Raw genomic sequence first — 16,273 nt, forward strand, 5'->3', positions numbered from 1 at the left:
AACCTGTTTCAGCAATGGTTCTTGATCATTTGGATATTCTCATATAATAATAATAATAATAACCTCACACCATAGGCAAAAATCAGTTCCAGGTGGATTGTCTACTTAAAAGTGAAAAGAATAGGAGAAGATGGCAGCATAGGAGGATGCTGGGCTCACCTTGTCCTGCCGATCACTTAGATTCTACCCACACCTGCCTAAATAACCCAGAAAACCGCCAGAAGCCTAGCAGAACGGACTCTCCGGAGCCAAGTGTAGACAAGAGGCCCACAGAAGAGGGTAGGAAGGGTGGAGAGGCGGTGCACGCGATACGGACTGGCGGGAGGGAGCCAGGGCAGTGGAGGGGCAGCCCACCCAGCAAGGCAGAATCCCCGAGTCTGACTTGCAAAAGCAGAGGGGCCAGACTGCGTGAGTTCTGACAGCCAGTGAGACTTAACATCTGGAATGTTAAAACTCAACAGCTCTGCTCGGAGAGCAGGAGGGCAAGAGGACACCGGGAGGGAGAGGTGTTGAGCCCCAGAAGACAGAGCTCAGATCGGCGCGGGGAACAAAGGCACTGGCAATGCCATCTCCCCCTCCCATCCCCCAGCCGAAATCCCAAAGGGAACCAGTTCCTGTCACCTAACCTGCTTGCACCGGGCAAACGCCCAACTCTGTGCTTCTGTGGATCCATCCCTCCAACGGGACTGCCTCCCTCCTGGTGCTGCAGGGCCCCTCCCGCAGGGGACCACCTATGGCAAAGCAAGCTAAGCCTGCCCCTCCCACCCGTGTGCACCTTGCAGATCCACCCCAGCTAATAGTGAGTCCTGCCCCTGGGAGAGGGGAAGATAAGGTACACACTAGTCTGACTGTGGCCCCAGTGGTGAGCTGGGGGCAGACATCGGGTCTGACTGCTGCCCCGCCCACCAACTCAAGTTACTCCAGACAGGACAGGGGATATGCCCCAAAGTTCCTCACCACTCCAGGGACTATCCAATGAAAAAATGGAAGAATTCTCCTCAAAAGAATTTCCAGGAAGTAGCGACAGCTAATGAATTAATCAAAACCGATTTAAGCAATATAACAGAGCAAGAATTTAGAATAATAGTCATAAAATTAATTGCTTGGCTTGAAAAAAGCATAGAGGACAGCACAGAATCTATTGCTACAGAGATCAAGGAACTAAGGAACAGCCATGAGGAGCTAAAAAATGCTATAAATGAGGTGCAAAATAAAATGGCCAAAGCACGGATTGAAGAGGCAGAGGAGAGAATAGGTGAATTAGAAGATAAAATTATGGAAAAAGAGGAAGCTGAGAAAAAGAGAGATAAAAAAATCCAGGAGTAGGAGGGGAGAATTAGAGAACTCAGTGATGCAATCAAAGAGAAAAATATCTGTATCATAGGAATTCCAGAAGAAGAAGAGAGAGAGAAAGGGGCTGAGGTGTAGGTGAACAAATCATAGCAGAGAACTTCCTTGATCTGGAGAAGGAAACAGGCATTGAAATCCATAGGCACAGAGAACTCCCTTCAGATGTAACTTGAATGGATCTTCTGCATGACATACCATAGTGAAACTGGCAAAATGCAGAGATAAAGAGAAAACTCTGAAAGCAGCAAGGGATAAATAGGCTCTAACTTACAAAGGTAGATACATAAGAGTAGTGGTGGACCTATCTACTGAAACTTGGCAGGCCAGAAAGGAATGGCAGGAAATCTTCAATGTGACAAACAGAAAAATTATGCAGCCAAGAATCCTTTATCCAGCAAGTCTGTCACTCAGAATAGAAGGAGAGATAAAGGTTTTCCCAAACAAACAAAAACTGAAAGGACTTCATCACCATTAAACCAGCCCTACAAGAGATCCTAAGGGGGATTCTCTGAGTGAAATGTTGCAAGGACCACAAAGTACCAGACACATCACTACAAGCATAAAACCTACAGACATCACAATGACTCTAAACCCATATCTTTCAATAATAACACTGAATGTAAATGGACTAAATGCTCCAACCAAAAGACATGGGGTATCAGAATGGATAAAAACACAAGACCCATCTATTTGCTGTCTATAAGAGACTCATTTTAGACCTGAGGACACCTTCAGATTGAAAGTGAGGGGATGGAGAACTATCTATCATGCTCCTGGAAGTCAAAAGAAAGCTGGAGTAGCCATACTTATATCAGACAAACTAGACTTTAAATTAAAGGCTGTAACAGGAGATGAAGAAGGGCATTATATAATACTGAGACAGTCTATCCATCAGGAAGAGCTAACAGTTATAAATGTGTATGCGCTGAGTACGGGAGCCCCCAAATATATAAAACAATTACTCACAAACATACGCAACCTTATTGACAAGAATGTGGTAATTGCAGGGGACTTTAATACCCCACTTACAACAATTGATAGATCATCTAGACACAGAATTAATAAAGAAACAAGGGCCCTGAATGATACATTGGATCAGATGGACATGACAGATATATTTAGAACTCTGCATCCCAAAGCAACAGAATATACTTTCTTCTCGAGTGCACATGGAACATTCTCCAAGACAGATCACATACTGGGTCACAAAAGAGCCCTTCATAAGTATAAAAGAATTGAGATCATACCATGCATACTTTCAGACCACAATGCTATAAAGCTTGAAATCAACCACAGGAAAAAGTCTGGAAAACCTCCAAAAGCATGGAGGTTAAAGAAAGGTTAAAGAACACCCTTCTAAAGAATGAATGGGTCAACCAGGCAATTAGAGAAGAAATTAAAAAATACATGGAAACAAATGAAGATGAAAATACAACAATCCAAACGCTTTGGGATGCAGCGAAGGCAGTCCTGAGAGGAAAATACAGGCAATCAAGGCCTATCTCAAGAAACAAGAAAAATCCCAAATACAAAATGTAACAGCACACCTAAAGGAAATAGAAGCAGAGCAGCAAAGACACCCCAAACCCAGCAGAAGAAGAGATATAATAAAGATCAGAGCAGAAATAAACAATATAGAATCTAAAAAAACGGTAGAGCAGATCAATGAAACCAAGAGTTGGTTTTTTGAAAAAACAAACAAAATTGATAAACCTCTACCCAGGCTTCTCAAAAAGAAAAGGGAGATGACCCAAATAGATAAAATCATGAATGAAAATGGAATTATTACAACCAATCCCTCAGAGATACAAGCAATTATCAGGGAATACTATGAAAAATTATATCCCAACAAACTGGACAACCTGGAAGAAATGGACAAATTCCTAAACACCCACATGCTTCCAAAACTCAGGAGGAAATAGAAAGCTTGAACAGACCCATAACCAGCGAAGAAATTGAATCGGTTATCAAAAAATCTCCCAACAAATAAGAGTCCAGGACCAGATGGCTTCCCTGGGGAATTCTACCAGACATTTAAAGCAGAGATGATCCCATCCTTCTCAAGCTATTCCAAAAAATAGAAAGGGAAGGAAAACTTCCAGACTCATTCTATGAAGCCAGTATTACTTTGATTCCTAAACCAGACAGAGACCCAGTAAAAAAAGAGAACTACAGGCCAATATCCCTGATGAATATGGATGCAAAAATTCTCAACAAGACACTAGCAAATCGAATTCAACAGCATATAAAAAGAATTATTCACCATGATCAAGTGGGATTCATTCCTGAGCTGCAGGGCTGGTTCAATATTCACAAATCAATCACTGTGATACATCACATTAATAAAAGAAAAGATAAGAACCACATGATCCTGTCAATTGATGCAGAAAAAGCATTTGACAAAATTCAGCATCCTTTCTTAATAAAAACGCTCGAGAAAGTTGGGGTAGAAGGAAAATACTTAAACATCATAAAAGCCACTTATGAAAAGCCCACAGCTAATATCATCCTCAATGGGAAAAAACTGAGAGCTCTCCGCCTGAGATCAGGAACACGAAAGGGATGTCCACTCTCACTGCTGTTGTTTAACATAGTGTTGGAAGTGCTAGCATCAGCAATCAGACAACAAAAGGAAATCAAAGGCATCAAAATTGGCAAAGATGAAGTTAAGCTTTCACTTTTTGCAGATGACATGATATTATACATGGAAAATCCGATAGACTCCACCAGAAGTCTGCTAGAACTGATACATGAATTTAGCAAAGTTGCAGGATACAAAATCAATGTACAGAAATCAGTTGCATTCTTTTTTTTTTCAATATATGAAATTTATTGTCAAATTGGTTTCCATACAACACCCAGTGCTCATCCCAAAAGGTGCCCTCCTCAATACCCATCACCCACCCTCCCCTCCCTCCCACCCCCCATCAACCCTCAGTGTGTTCTCAGTTTTTAACAGTCTCCTATGCTTAGTTGCATTCTTATACACTAATAATGAAGCAACAGAAAGACAAATAAAGAAACTGATCCCATTCACAATTGCACCAAGAAGCATAAAATACCTAGGGATAAATCTAACCAAAGATGTACAAGATCTGTATGCTGAAAACTATAGAAAGCTTATGAAGGTAATTGAAGAAGATATAAAGAAATGGAAAGACATTCCCTGCTCATGGATTGGAAGAATAAATATTGTCAAAATGTCAATACTACCCAAAGCTATCTACACTTCAATGCAGTCCCAATCAAAATTGCACCAGCATTCTTCTTGAAGCTAGAACAAGCAGTCCTAAAATTCATATGGAACCACAAAAGGCCCCAAATAACCAAAGTAATTTTGAAGAAGACCAAAGTAATTTTGAAGAAGACCAAAGCAGGAGGCATCACAATCCCAGACTTTAGCCTCTGCTATAAAGCTGTCATCATCAAGACAGCATGGTATTGGCACAAAAACAGACACATAGACCAATGGAATAGAATAGAAACCCCAGAACTAGACCCACAAACGTATGGCCAACTCATCTTTGACAAAGCAGGAAAGAATATCCAATGGAAAAAAGACAGTCTCTTTAACAAATGGTGCTGGGAGAACTGGACAGCAACATGCAGAAGGTTGAAACTAGACCTCTTTCTCACATCATACACAAAAATAAACTCAAAATGGATAAAGGACCTGAATGTGAGACAGGAAACCATCAAAACCCTAGAGGAGAAAGCAGGAAAAGACCTCTCTGACCTCAGTCGTAGCAATTTCTTACTTGACACATCCCTAAAGGCAAGGGAATTAAAAGCAAAAATGAACTACTGGGACCTCATGAAGATAAAAAGCTTCTGCACAGTAAAGGAAACAACCAACGAAACTAAAAGGCAACCAACGGAATGGGAAAAGATATTTGCAAATGACATATTGGACAAAGGGCTAGTATCCAAAATCTATAAAGAGCTCACCAAACTCCACACCCAAAAAACAAATAACCTGGTGAAGAAATGGGCAGAAAACATGAATAGACACTTCTCTAAAGAAGACATCCGGATGGCCAACAGGCACATGAAAAGATGTTCAACGTCGCTCCTCATCAGGGAAATACAAATCAAAACCACACTCAGATATCACCTCACGCCAGTCAGAGTGGCCAAAATGAACAAATCAGGAGACTATAGATGCTGGAGAGGATGTGGAGAAAGGGAACCCTCTTGCACTGTTGGTGGGAATGCAAACTGGGGCAGCCACTCTGGAAAACAGTGTGGAGGTTCCTCAAAAATCTAAAAATAGACCTACCCTATGACCCAGCAATAGCACTGCTAGGAATTTACCCAAGGGATACAGGAGTACTGATGCATAGGGGCACTTGTACCCCAATGTTTATAGCAGCACTCTCAACAATAGCCAAATTATGGAAAGAGCCTAAATGTCCATCAACTGATGAATGGATAAAGAAATTGTGGTTTATATACACAATGGAATACTACGTGGCAATGAGAAAGAATGAAATATAGCCCTTTGTAGCAACGTGGATGGAACTGGAGAGTGTTATGGTAAGTGAAATAAGTCACACAGAGAAAGACAGATACCATATGTTTTCACTCATATGTGATCCTGAGAAATTTAACAGAAGACCATGGGGGAGGGGAAGGAAAAAAAAAAAGAGAGGGAGAGAGCCAAACCATAAGAGAGTCTTAAACACTGAGAATAAACTGAGGGTTGATGGGGGATGGGAGGGAGGGGAGGGTGAGTGATGGGCATTGAGGAGGGCACCTGTTGGGATGAGCATTGGATGTTGTATGGAAACCAATTTGATAATAAATTTCATATTAAAAAAATAAAATAAAGTATATTTTAAAAAATCCTACAAATCAATTAGGAGACAGATAATCCAATTAAAAATGGACACAAAAAGTAAACAGCCACATTACAAGAGGATTTCCAAGTAAACAACAAACAAACGGTAAATTATGCACCATCATCAGTCATAAAGGAAATGCAACTTAACACCACAATGAGATACTATGCCACATATCCACGAGTATGGCTACATTTATAAAAACTGACACGTACTGCTGGTGGGAGAATAAATTGGGATCAACATTTAGGAAAACCATATGGCAGCATCTCCTGGAGCTGAACATCGGCATACTCTATGACGCAGCAGTTCATTTCCTAGATATATACTCAACACAACCGCATGCATGTGTTCATTAGAAGACATGCACAAGGATGTTTAAAGTAGACACAAGCTGAGAACAACTCAGAAGTCCATCAACAGCAGAATGAATAAAGAATACACTGTGGTCTACTTATGCAAGAGAATACCACACAGTAACAAGAATGAACACATTTAACACACACACAGAAGAATCTCATAAGCAAATTGTTGTGTGAAAGAAGTCAGCCAGAAGAAAGCACATACTATATGACTCCATTCTATAAAGTTCAAAAACAGACACAACTAATCTATGCGGTTAGAAGTTACAATAGTGGTTACCCTCAGAGAGCAAAAGAAGGCATGAGGGAGATTTCCGGGTACTATAATGTTCTGTTCTTTTTTTTTAATGTTTATTTATTTTTGAGACAGAGAGAGACAGAGCGTGAACGGGGGAGGGTCAGAAAGAGAGGGAGACACAGAATCTGAAGCAGGCTCCAGGCTCTGAGCTGTCAGCACAGAGCCCGACGCGGGGCTCGAACTCACGGACCATGAGATCATGACCTGAGCCAAAGTTGGACGCTCAACCGACTGAGCCACCCAGGCGCTCCTATAATGTTCTGTTCTTAATAGATGTTTTTCACTTTGTAAAAATCATCAATAAGTACATGTATGGCCTATATACTTTTCCTTAACTTTGTTATATCTCACAATAAAGTTATTAAATTTATACAAACGATAAAATAATTCAGGATTTGCAGGGGCAGGATTTGGAGCTAGGATGGCTCAAAACTAATCCCAGAGAGTCCTGAGAAGGCAGTCTACAAAGTCATGAAGATGGTTGTGATCGTGGTGGTGCGTATAGGGGCTGAGGGCATCCATCATCTAAACAATGTAAGAGTCTTCCAGGCTAAGAGGCCAGGCAAATAAAGCAGAAGAAAAAAATCCAATAAATTCCAGTATCAACAATAATTTCATCTTATGCTGTGTGTATGGATGTCATGTGATTGTTGTAGCTGATTTTCCTGTCTTCTAAACAAACAGGTATAAATGACTAATAAGGCTGAGTAGGTTAACTTTCCCGGGAAGGTTGCAACTTTATTTCCTGTTTGACTTTCATCAATGAATTTTACGTCTAGTTGTAGAACTCAAGCATCTGAGAAGCAGGTGTGGGAAGCATTTTGAGGACGGTATAGTGCCCAGGACACTGGAAATTATACCATGTAGCCATCACCTATGTGAAAAAGAGTTTGGAGGATTCCGAAGAATCATTACGGGGTCTTAGAGCAGAACAGAATCTTTAAGACGACCAAAGTTGTCTTTAAACACGTAAATGGCTTTTGTATGGAATGACCAGAGGATCTGGCATGGCAGGTGAGGATGTAATGAGAGAGATTTCAACTCACAGGAAGAAAGAACAAGGGGCTCTGCTAGGACCTATTGAGTTCCCTGGATGATTTCAAGCATGGTCTAGACAAACATCGGTGGGGATGCTGTGGTGGGCATTCAAGCACTGCATGTGTGATTGGCTATTATCATCTTAGAACAGTTGCTTCCAAGTGGGGGCAATTTTGCCCCTCAGGAGTTTCAGCAATGTCTGAAGATATTTTTGGTGGTTATAACTTGGGGTGGCAGGGGCTCCTGGCATCTAGTGGGTAGGGGCCAGGATGCTGCTACACAAATTGCAAGGCACAAGACAGCCCCCATGCAGAACAAAGAATTATCTGACTTAAAATGTAAAGGGTGCTGAGGCTGAGACAGGAGGGAAAGGTACGATTTACTTGATAATATCTAGAATTTGTTTTGCCACACAAAGCTACACTTCGGATCAATAAGCACTAAATTTTTTGTATGTGTCACAGCTCTCAGGGAAGCCAGTTATGTGAAATTATCCCATGTTGAGCCACAAATGCATGATAGATACTCAAGGGGGTCTTTGGTTACTGTTAACTTGCTTTTGTTGCCTTCAATTTCAAGTATTATTTAACATCTTAGGTGTCACAAAGGTTTTCCTTATTATAAATACCCATTGTGCTGTGAAGATCCAATGCTGTCTGCACACTAGAACGAAATATGTTGCTGAGTTCTATACAATATGTTCTAAGTTCATTTAAGTAAGTGTGTAACATAGTCAACAGGCACATATCAACCCAGGTTTACATTGTGAAATAAAAATAACCAAGCCATCAACCTTGTCTATGAACAATACCTCAATAGTCAGAAAAAGCAGGTCTCCTTGTAATAGGCAGAAGAAGCCATTATTCTATGACATAAGGATGTTGCTTCCATAGGATATGATCTGGATATGTAAAAACAAAGTGTATTCTTTCTTATTAGAGTTAAAATAGTCTCTAATTATGCACAGTTTGATATCAATGACATAAACGCAATTAGGGTGCAATCAAGTAAAATGGCATTGTTGGCAGGTTCCACTTATCATTCCTAAATTACCATACCGGCAAAAGTCAAGCATTTATTAGTGCTGCCGCCAAGCCAATCAAATAGTCTATTCACCCGGTCCCCTTTGGTGTTTCTCAAAGGTGTTTCTCACACCTGGGGAGCATGATTAATTCACGGTGCTATTTTTCAGTTTGCCCTCCCCCAAGAACTGCCCCCTCAGGACTGGGGTTTATCTTTCTAAAGTTTAATAGGACCCAAATTCACTTTTGTTGAGCCCCAGTCTTTATTAACTTCTTTACTAATCCAAATTTTCAATTTCTTGCATATTCTTCACTTATCAGGCTGACTGGGAAATGATACCATTGTGAAAATGCCATTGAGTAAAATGTTCAGACAATGGTCTGTTCCAATAAATTCGATTTCCCAGTTAACAGAGTAAACCAGCAATATACCTAAAAGAATTCAGTTTCTTGAAAGTCTTTCTAAAATATATTACTTACTTAGATTTAATAATTATACTAATATAGTACTTACAATGGGCCAGTCACCATGCTTTATATATATTAACTCATTTAATCTTCATTGCAACTAGGAAAAAGCCAGTATTTTTCTCCTCACTTTACTGAGAAAATGATTAACTTATGATTGATTATTGAATAATACTTGAATAATTGATTTACAAAGGGGAATAAATGCTAAGTTCAAGAGGAGAACCCAGAACTCTGGCCCCACTCATTTAGCCCCTATGGTATGTGTATGGCCAGGGTAGAGTTTATATTTATGTGCAATAGCTCCTTCATGATCTGGTATCTTATATCAGGTCGAGAGTACCATGATGAACATGAATTCTCAATGAGGAACATGTAAATAAAGTAAATGTGAGAAATCGGGTAAAGAGTGGGTGCTGGGGAAGGAGAGAAAGTGGTTAAGAACCTGAGCTCAGTTAATATGGGGGCTTTAAAACTGCTGCAATTTTCCCTCTGATAATAATATCAATACATATTGAGAGAAATAGAAAAGTATACAAAGGAAACAAAAAATATATCAGTTATTCCATTAGTACATTTTAAAGAATGTTTTACCAGTCTTTTTCTGTATCTTACAGGTGTATTAAAAAAATTAAAGGCAGTTTATAACAGAGTTGTTACGTGGATTCTCAAATAGAGACAGACCTCTAAACCTCCTATCTCCAGGCTGCAGCTTCCTCATCTGCAAAATGGGCACAAGATTAGAACTTACACCCACTAAAGCACAAGGACATCTTTGATGTATAATGCTAAGTATGATCATCTCCACAAAAGTTAGATATTGCTATATTATCAGCTATAATAGCATTTTTATTTGCCTTCCTACTCAAGTCTAGACTGTGTTTCCCACTTTTCTTAACTATTCTTCAAAAACAGTTTGTAATGGTGCATTTGAGACTAACTTTGTTTCATTTTGCAGTCTTCTAATTGTTTTCTTTAGGATAAAATTCCACAAGTGAAATGGCTGTTTCCAAGGATAGAAACAGGAGTACTTTGAGACTTTTATTGCCTACTTCCAGATTATGGAAAGTAGGAAAGATTATGGAAATCCTGCCAATTTTTCTACATCTTTCCATATTTGCAAATTGATATCCTGAAAGAGCATGCCATTTACACTGTCATCTGGGGTATGAGAATATGTAGATCTGCGGGATTAAAGTATTAGGATTATTTCTAGTATTTGCCATCTTAATTAGTTAAAAATGGTGACATCTTGATTAGACTGATTTTATTTTAATGAGACTGGATTCTTTATATGTATGTTGCCCATTTGTATTCCTTTTGTGAATTCCCCATTCATGTCCTTTGCATCTCCAGGGCTTCGGTGTCTTAATGTTTCAGAAGGATGCTTTCACTTTTCACTTACTGATCATGTGTTCAACAAATATTTATTATTGGCACCTTCTCTAGCCCAGTTTTAAAACTTTTGTTACCCAGCCTATGAATATTTTGTTTTAATTTGCTTTTCATATTTTGTATGTAATAATTATGATATACAGATATTTTTAATTCTTAGGTAACTAAATCTATCAATGCTCTCCTCTGGTTTCTGACTTTGGCTTTAAAAGGCTTTACTTAGGGCTGTATTACATACTCATTTATATCTTTATAATCTTTTATGGTAAGTTATGAAGTAGGAATCTAATGCAATCATTTTTCTTTCTAAATAGCCAGTAATTTAGTACATTTTCTCTATAAGCTTTTTTTAATGCCTGAATATGTATAGATTTTTTAAATATCCTTGAAAGTCAAAATACTTTCCAGCATATGTCTAGGTGTTTATCTTGTTTAATTTTACCAGAATTTATTGACCCCTTTTAATCTGAAGACACTTAGTATTTGATTTGTTCAACTCCAGAAAATTTCCTAACCTCTTTATTTCCTGATTACTTCTTTTTCTACATCCACTCTGTTCTCTTTTTCTAGAATTTCTATCATAGGTATATTAGATCTCCTTAACTCAGTCCTTCATTACTTATCTTTTAAATTTTTTTCATATTGTTTTTCATTTCCTTATTCCTTGCCTCTGAAACTTGGATGAATTCCAGGAGTTTTCACTTACTTCATTGACTGAATGTTCTGCAACAGCAAATCTCTTCATTTAGGTTTTTCTTCTATACTCTCTTTTCTGAACTCCCATTGTTCTTCATGACCTCCTTGCTTATTTCTTTTTTTACAGCTTATTTGTTTATTTATTTATTCTCAGTAATCTCTACACCCAATGTGAGGCTCAAACTTACCATCCAGAGATCAAGAATCACATGCTCCACCTAGTGAGCCAGGCATCCCCCACCCCAATCTTGCTTATTTCTATAGACTTGACAAGTTCCACTCTACCATGTTAAAATCACAGATTAAAAACTTGAAAACATCCCCTCTATTTTGAACAGTAACTACAGTTCATAAGAAGACATCAGCTCTAGTTCTTTAGCACAGCCCCCTCTTTTTAAACAGCAATATCTTTTCAAACAACTAATGGATTTTGCCTGTTTGCTTATCCTTAATGTGGCATCTGCTCTTGTTCAACTCTGGGAATTGAGATGGATTTTGTCAAAGATTATTTGGATGTCTATCCAAATCTTTCAGATCCAGATAAAAAGTGAAGTGAGAGTTTTGGATTTAATGTAATTTTCCATTCAGAGCATAAACACTGAACAGCCTGGGTCACTAAGGCCAGAGGTGGTCACGGCAGGAAGACTGTGTTTGTTGGGCAGCCAGAAATTAGCTGCAACGATGCCTCGATTTCTTTGTTTGGCATGGTCATCTTCTTGAGGAGCCGGATGAGGCTCTGTGTCTGGGACAGACGTCTGTGTTTAGTACAGGCCAGGAACAAAACCAGACCTGGCCCCACTGAGTGTGACATGCCACACTCAGGGACATGCCCTTATCTCACTGCCCTGTGCCAGCCCATCACACCACAAACCCTCCTAAATGAGGGATTGGGAGGAAGAGCTACCAAGAACTCTCCCCCCTTGACTTCCCAGTCTGCAAGTGGAGAGCCCTGATTCAAATTAGTCTATCCTTCACTTGAGAGTCACTGACAAACTGTCTGGTAAACTGCAGCCACCCTTTCATACTTTCCACTATGAGTTTCTAATATTTCTTTTTGAATATTTTTTACTCAATTAAGTGGAAATCTAGGGAAGTGGCAAACTTCTTGTATGGGCTCCATTAGCTTCTTATCCAGGAATGCCTTGATTCCATTCCAGCCTGCGCTTAGGGAAGTGTTAATGGGAATGGGGAGAAAGCCACATCAATTTTCTCTAAGAACAGAGGGGAAAGTCCCTTCTTTACTTATGGAAACTAATCACAGAATTTTTCTACTTTTAGTATGGAGATCTTCACAAGCTGTTTTTTCTTTCTTTCTCTTTTCTTAATTGAGAGAAATAATGCAGAGAAAATCAGATGAAGGATGGGGCGCCTGGGTGGCGCAGTCGGTTGGGCATCCGACTTCAGCTCAGGTCACAATCTCACGTCTGTGAGTTCGAGCCCCGCGTCGGGCTCTGGGCTGATGGCTCAGAGCCTGGAGCCTGCTTCCGATTCTGTGTCTCCCTCTCTCTCTGCCCCTCCCCCATTCATGCTCTGTCTCTCTCTGTCTCAAAAATAAATAAACGTTAAAAAAAAAAAATCAGATTAAGGGTGTAGTGGGAATTTCATGGACCTTTCTAATTTACTTGCCAGAGACTGAAAAGTAGTCCATTCTTTCAGCTTCAGCAAGTAGAATATATTTCGTCTGGCAGAGAGAAAAGGTTACCACCAGGTACTGAAAATACACAAATCCTCTGATTTTTGACCCAATGATAGAATTCAGGCTGAATTTTTTTACAAATTATGAAAGTGGTCCAAGTATAAAATTATCAAAGAAATGAGAAGGATTAAGGCGCCACATACACAAATGTATTTGGCATTTTTTAAAATTAAAACTTGTAAGAAGACAATTACTTGCTTTCTTGGTTGCGCCTTTTCAGGTTTAACTGTTTTAATAAAAAATTGTGTGGGCTAAATAAAAAAGGAAAACTCACGATTGTGTTCTGAATCTCTCAAGCAAAGCCTGTACTTTGGAATTCATACCAGGGAACCAGAGGAAATTCTCAGTAGAGTGCCAGCAGTAGATGTGGCCATAGAGTCATAGTGGGAAGGAGGCATGGTGGGTGGGTCCTCTGGAACAGAAGGATGGTGTCATGGCTCTCACTCAGACTTCCCTTTGACTTTGCTATCACCCACTCAGGGGATTCTGCATCCTCCCCTCCAACTCCCTTATCAACTCTCAGCTCATGACGTAATAGCTCTGGATTGGTAGGGACAGTGAAGAGAAGGTTTTCAAATGAGTCTTGATAAGCAAACTGTTTTAGTTAGTTCACTATCTGCTCTTCTGGGAATAAGTATTTCTTGAAGCAAGCAGCTAAGTTTTTTAGGGCTGGTCCCAGTATTGTTTAACAAAGGGACTCCTTTCCTTGAGTCCTGCCCCCCTCCAACCCACCACACAGCCAGTAGCCAAAGTACTCCTTTCAGAGAACAAATCTATTCATATTACTCTCCCGTTTCGTTTTTGTTTTTTGTTTTACTACTCTCATAAATGGAGAAGTGGGAAATCCAGACTCTAAAATGTCTCATATTCAAGTGTTTTATGAATTGGCTCCAACCTCATCACTCCTAGGGGGACTTTCGTGTGCCCTACTGATACATGCTAACTACTCTGCTCCTTCACAGTGTTACTTCTTTCCTCTGTCACAGACCCAGCATGCCCCCAGGTGGGTCATGCTGGGATTTAACCCAGTTATCAGCCTGGTAGCCAGCAGAGGAAGTGGGTATCTTGAGGGAAGCACTTGCAGCCATACTGGAGGGGACTCCAACAGTGTCCCCCTGCATGAGGAAGCACCAACTCCCAATAGGGAGATGTGCTGCCCTGCAGCTCTGAGATTTCAGGGGAGATCAGAGTGCCAAATAACTCAGGAATATCCACCCAGATGTCCTTAGTCCTGATCCTTTTTTCAGAGCCCCAGGTTTTCCTAGACAGGGGAAGTTGATTTAACAGATCTGCTGTGGCTGGTGATCTCCATGTTTTTAAGGATCTGGATTATAATCATCAAGCCTTCCAACTATCTGCCCTTCAGCTGAGCTGCTTTCACTGAAAGAGCTTAGAGCCTGCTACATAGGAGGTACCAATTATAAATAAATGCATAAGTGAATGGCATGGAACAAGCAGTGATTTGGAAAATGATGGAGGTCATTAAAACACTTAGTTTTTGGACCTAGAGGGTATTACACACTAAGTGAAATAAATCAGACAGAGAAGCACAAACACTATGTGATTGCACTTATATGTAGAATCTAAGAAACAAAACAAATGAATAAACACACTGAAAGCAGAAACAGGGGTGCCTGACTGGCTCAGTTGGAGGAGCATGCAACTGTAGATCTTGAGGTTATGAATTCGAGCCGCACGTTGGGTGTAGAGATTACTAGAAATAACTAAATAGCTAAGTAACTAAATAACTAAATAACTAAATAAATAAATAAACAAACTAACTAACTAAAAACAAAACAGAAACAGACCCATAAATACAGAGAACAAATATGGTTGCCAAAGGGGAGGGACTGAGCAAAATGGGTAGAGTGGGAGATACAAGCTTGCAGTTATAGAATGAGTACTGTATGGAGATAAAATGTACAGCATAGAGAATATAGTCAATGGTATTGTAATAAAGTTGTATGGTGACAGATGGTAGCTACATCTGTGGTGAGCACAGCATAACGTATAGAGTTGTCAAAACACTATGTTGTGCACCTAAAACTGATAAAACATTGTGTCAACTGTACTTCAATTAAATAAAAAAACAACTTAGTTTTGTAGCATTTCTAAATAAGGCAGAGAATGTAGATGAGAAAATCAGGATCAATGTTTCCAGAAAAGATTCTTTTGCCTTTTATTTTCTCTTGTTATCTGATAAATCATAACCATAGGTTATTAAACAGAATATATTTCTTATATTGTTTCTTTTATCTTTTACTAAATAAGAAACTGCGAATAGGATGTATAGATTATTATGTTAAAATTATTTTACAGAAAATAATGGGGAAATTCAAGGTTACATTGGTTGGGACTAATTATAAATTGCTTTCTTTATATAATGAGCAGAAAGTTGAATATGCCCAAATTTAAATTTGTCATTTATTAGAAATCAAAACCTTGATATATTTTAAAGATACTTTAGTAAGAAAATTGGAATAGCAGAATAAATCAACAGGGAAGCATAGTTTGGGGTTATGGAAAACAATAGGAAGGAGTGACATTTAATATGCTTATAATGATATTTGAGTACAACATCTTGTTTGGTAAATGAGCTACCATTTCACCCTCAGAGTGTTAGCCTTTAGAAATGTGCCAGGCATCACTGTCACAAAGTAAATCAGAACCAAACACTTGAACAAATCTCAAAATCTGAAACTAAGACATTGCATAAAAACCCTTCCGAACCAGAACAGCTAAAAGTAAAAAGGACAAGTGAAAAACACCTCAAGTGAAGAAAAATGACCCTGAAAAACCTCTTAAATGTTCTACATAATCAGATTATTTGCAAATAATAAGATCTTCACCTCTTCATTTCTGATACTAAAAGCAAAGGTAATAAATACACCTCCATACCTTTCTAATTTTGCTACAATTTCCTATTATCTATGCCCTTGAAATTACATCTGCCGTGCCGCTATGGTGGAAATGCTACATAATGTTGTGGTAGTGCACATCTCTACCCAGCTCTGAGTTTAGTAACACTAGTAGCTTGAAATCGGCCACAGTGGGAGAATGTGCACTACAGAAATTGGCAAACACTAAAAATCAGGCTTTTTCTTTGT

At 39.3% G+C, this 16,273-nt stretch overlaps 1 long non-coding RNA gene across 1 annotated transcript in view; it reads right to left on the reverse strand.

Moving 5' to 3' along the window:
• Positions 1–8,647: 8,647 nt before the first annotated feature.
• The window catches only part of LOC128778298 (uncharacterized), a 77,542-nt gene continuing 69,916 nt past the window's right edge, over positions 8,648–16,273 (reverse strand). The window contains exon 3 of the long non-coding RNA XR_008423823.1: positions 8,648–8,790. This is a non-coding gene — a long non-coding RNA (uncharacterized LOC128778298). The remainder of the gene's footprint in view (positions 8,791–16,273) is intronic.

The sequence above is a fragment of the Panthera pardus genome, unplaced genomic scaffold (assembly GCF_024362965.1).
Source record: "Panthera pardus isolate Hobbes unplaced genomic scaffold, ASM2436296v1 HiC_scaffold_2, whole genome shotgun sequence".
NCBI classification, from domain to species: Eukaryota; Metazoa; Chordata; class Mammalia; order Carnivora; family Felidae; genus Panthera; species Panthera pardus.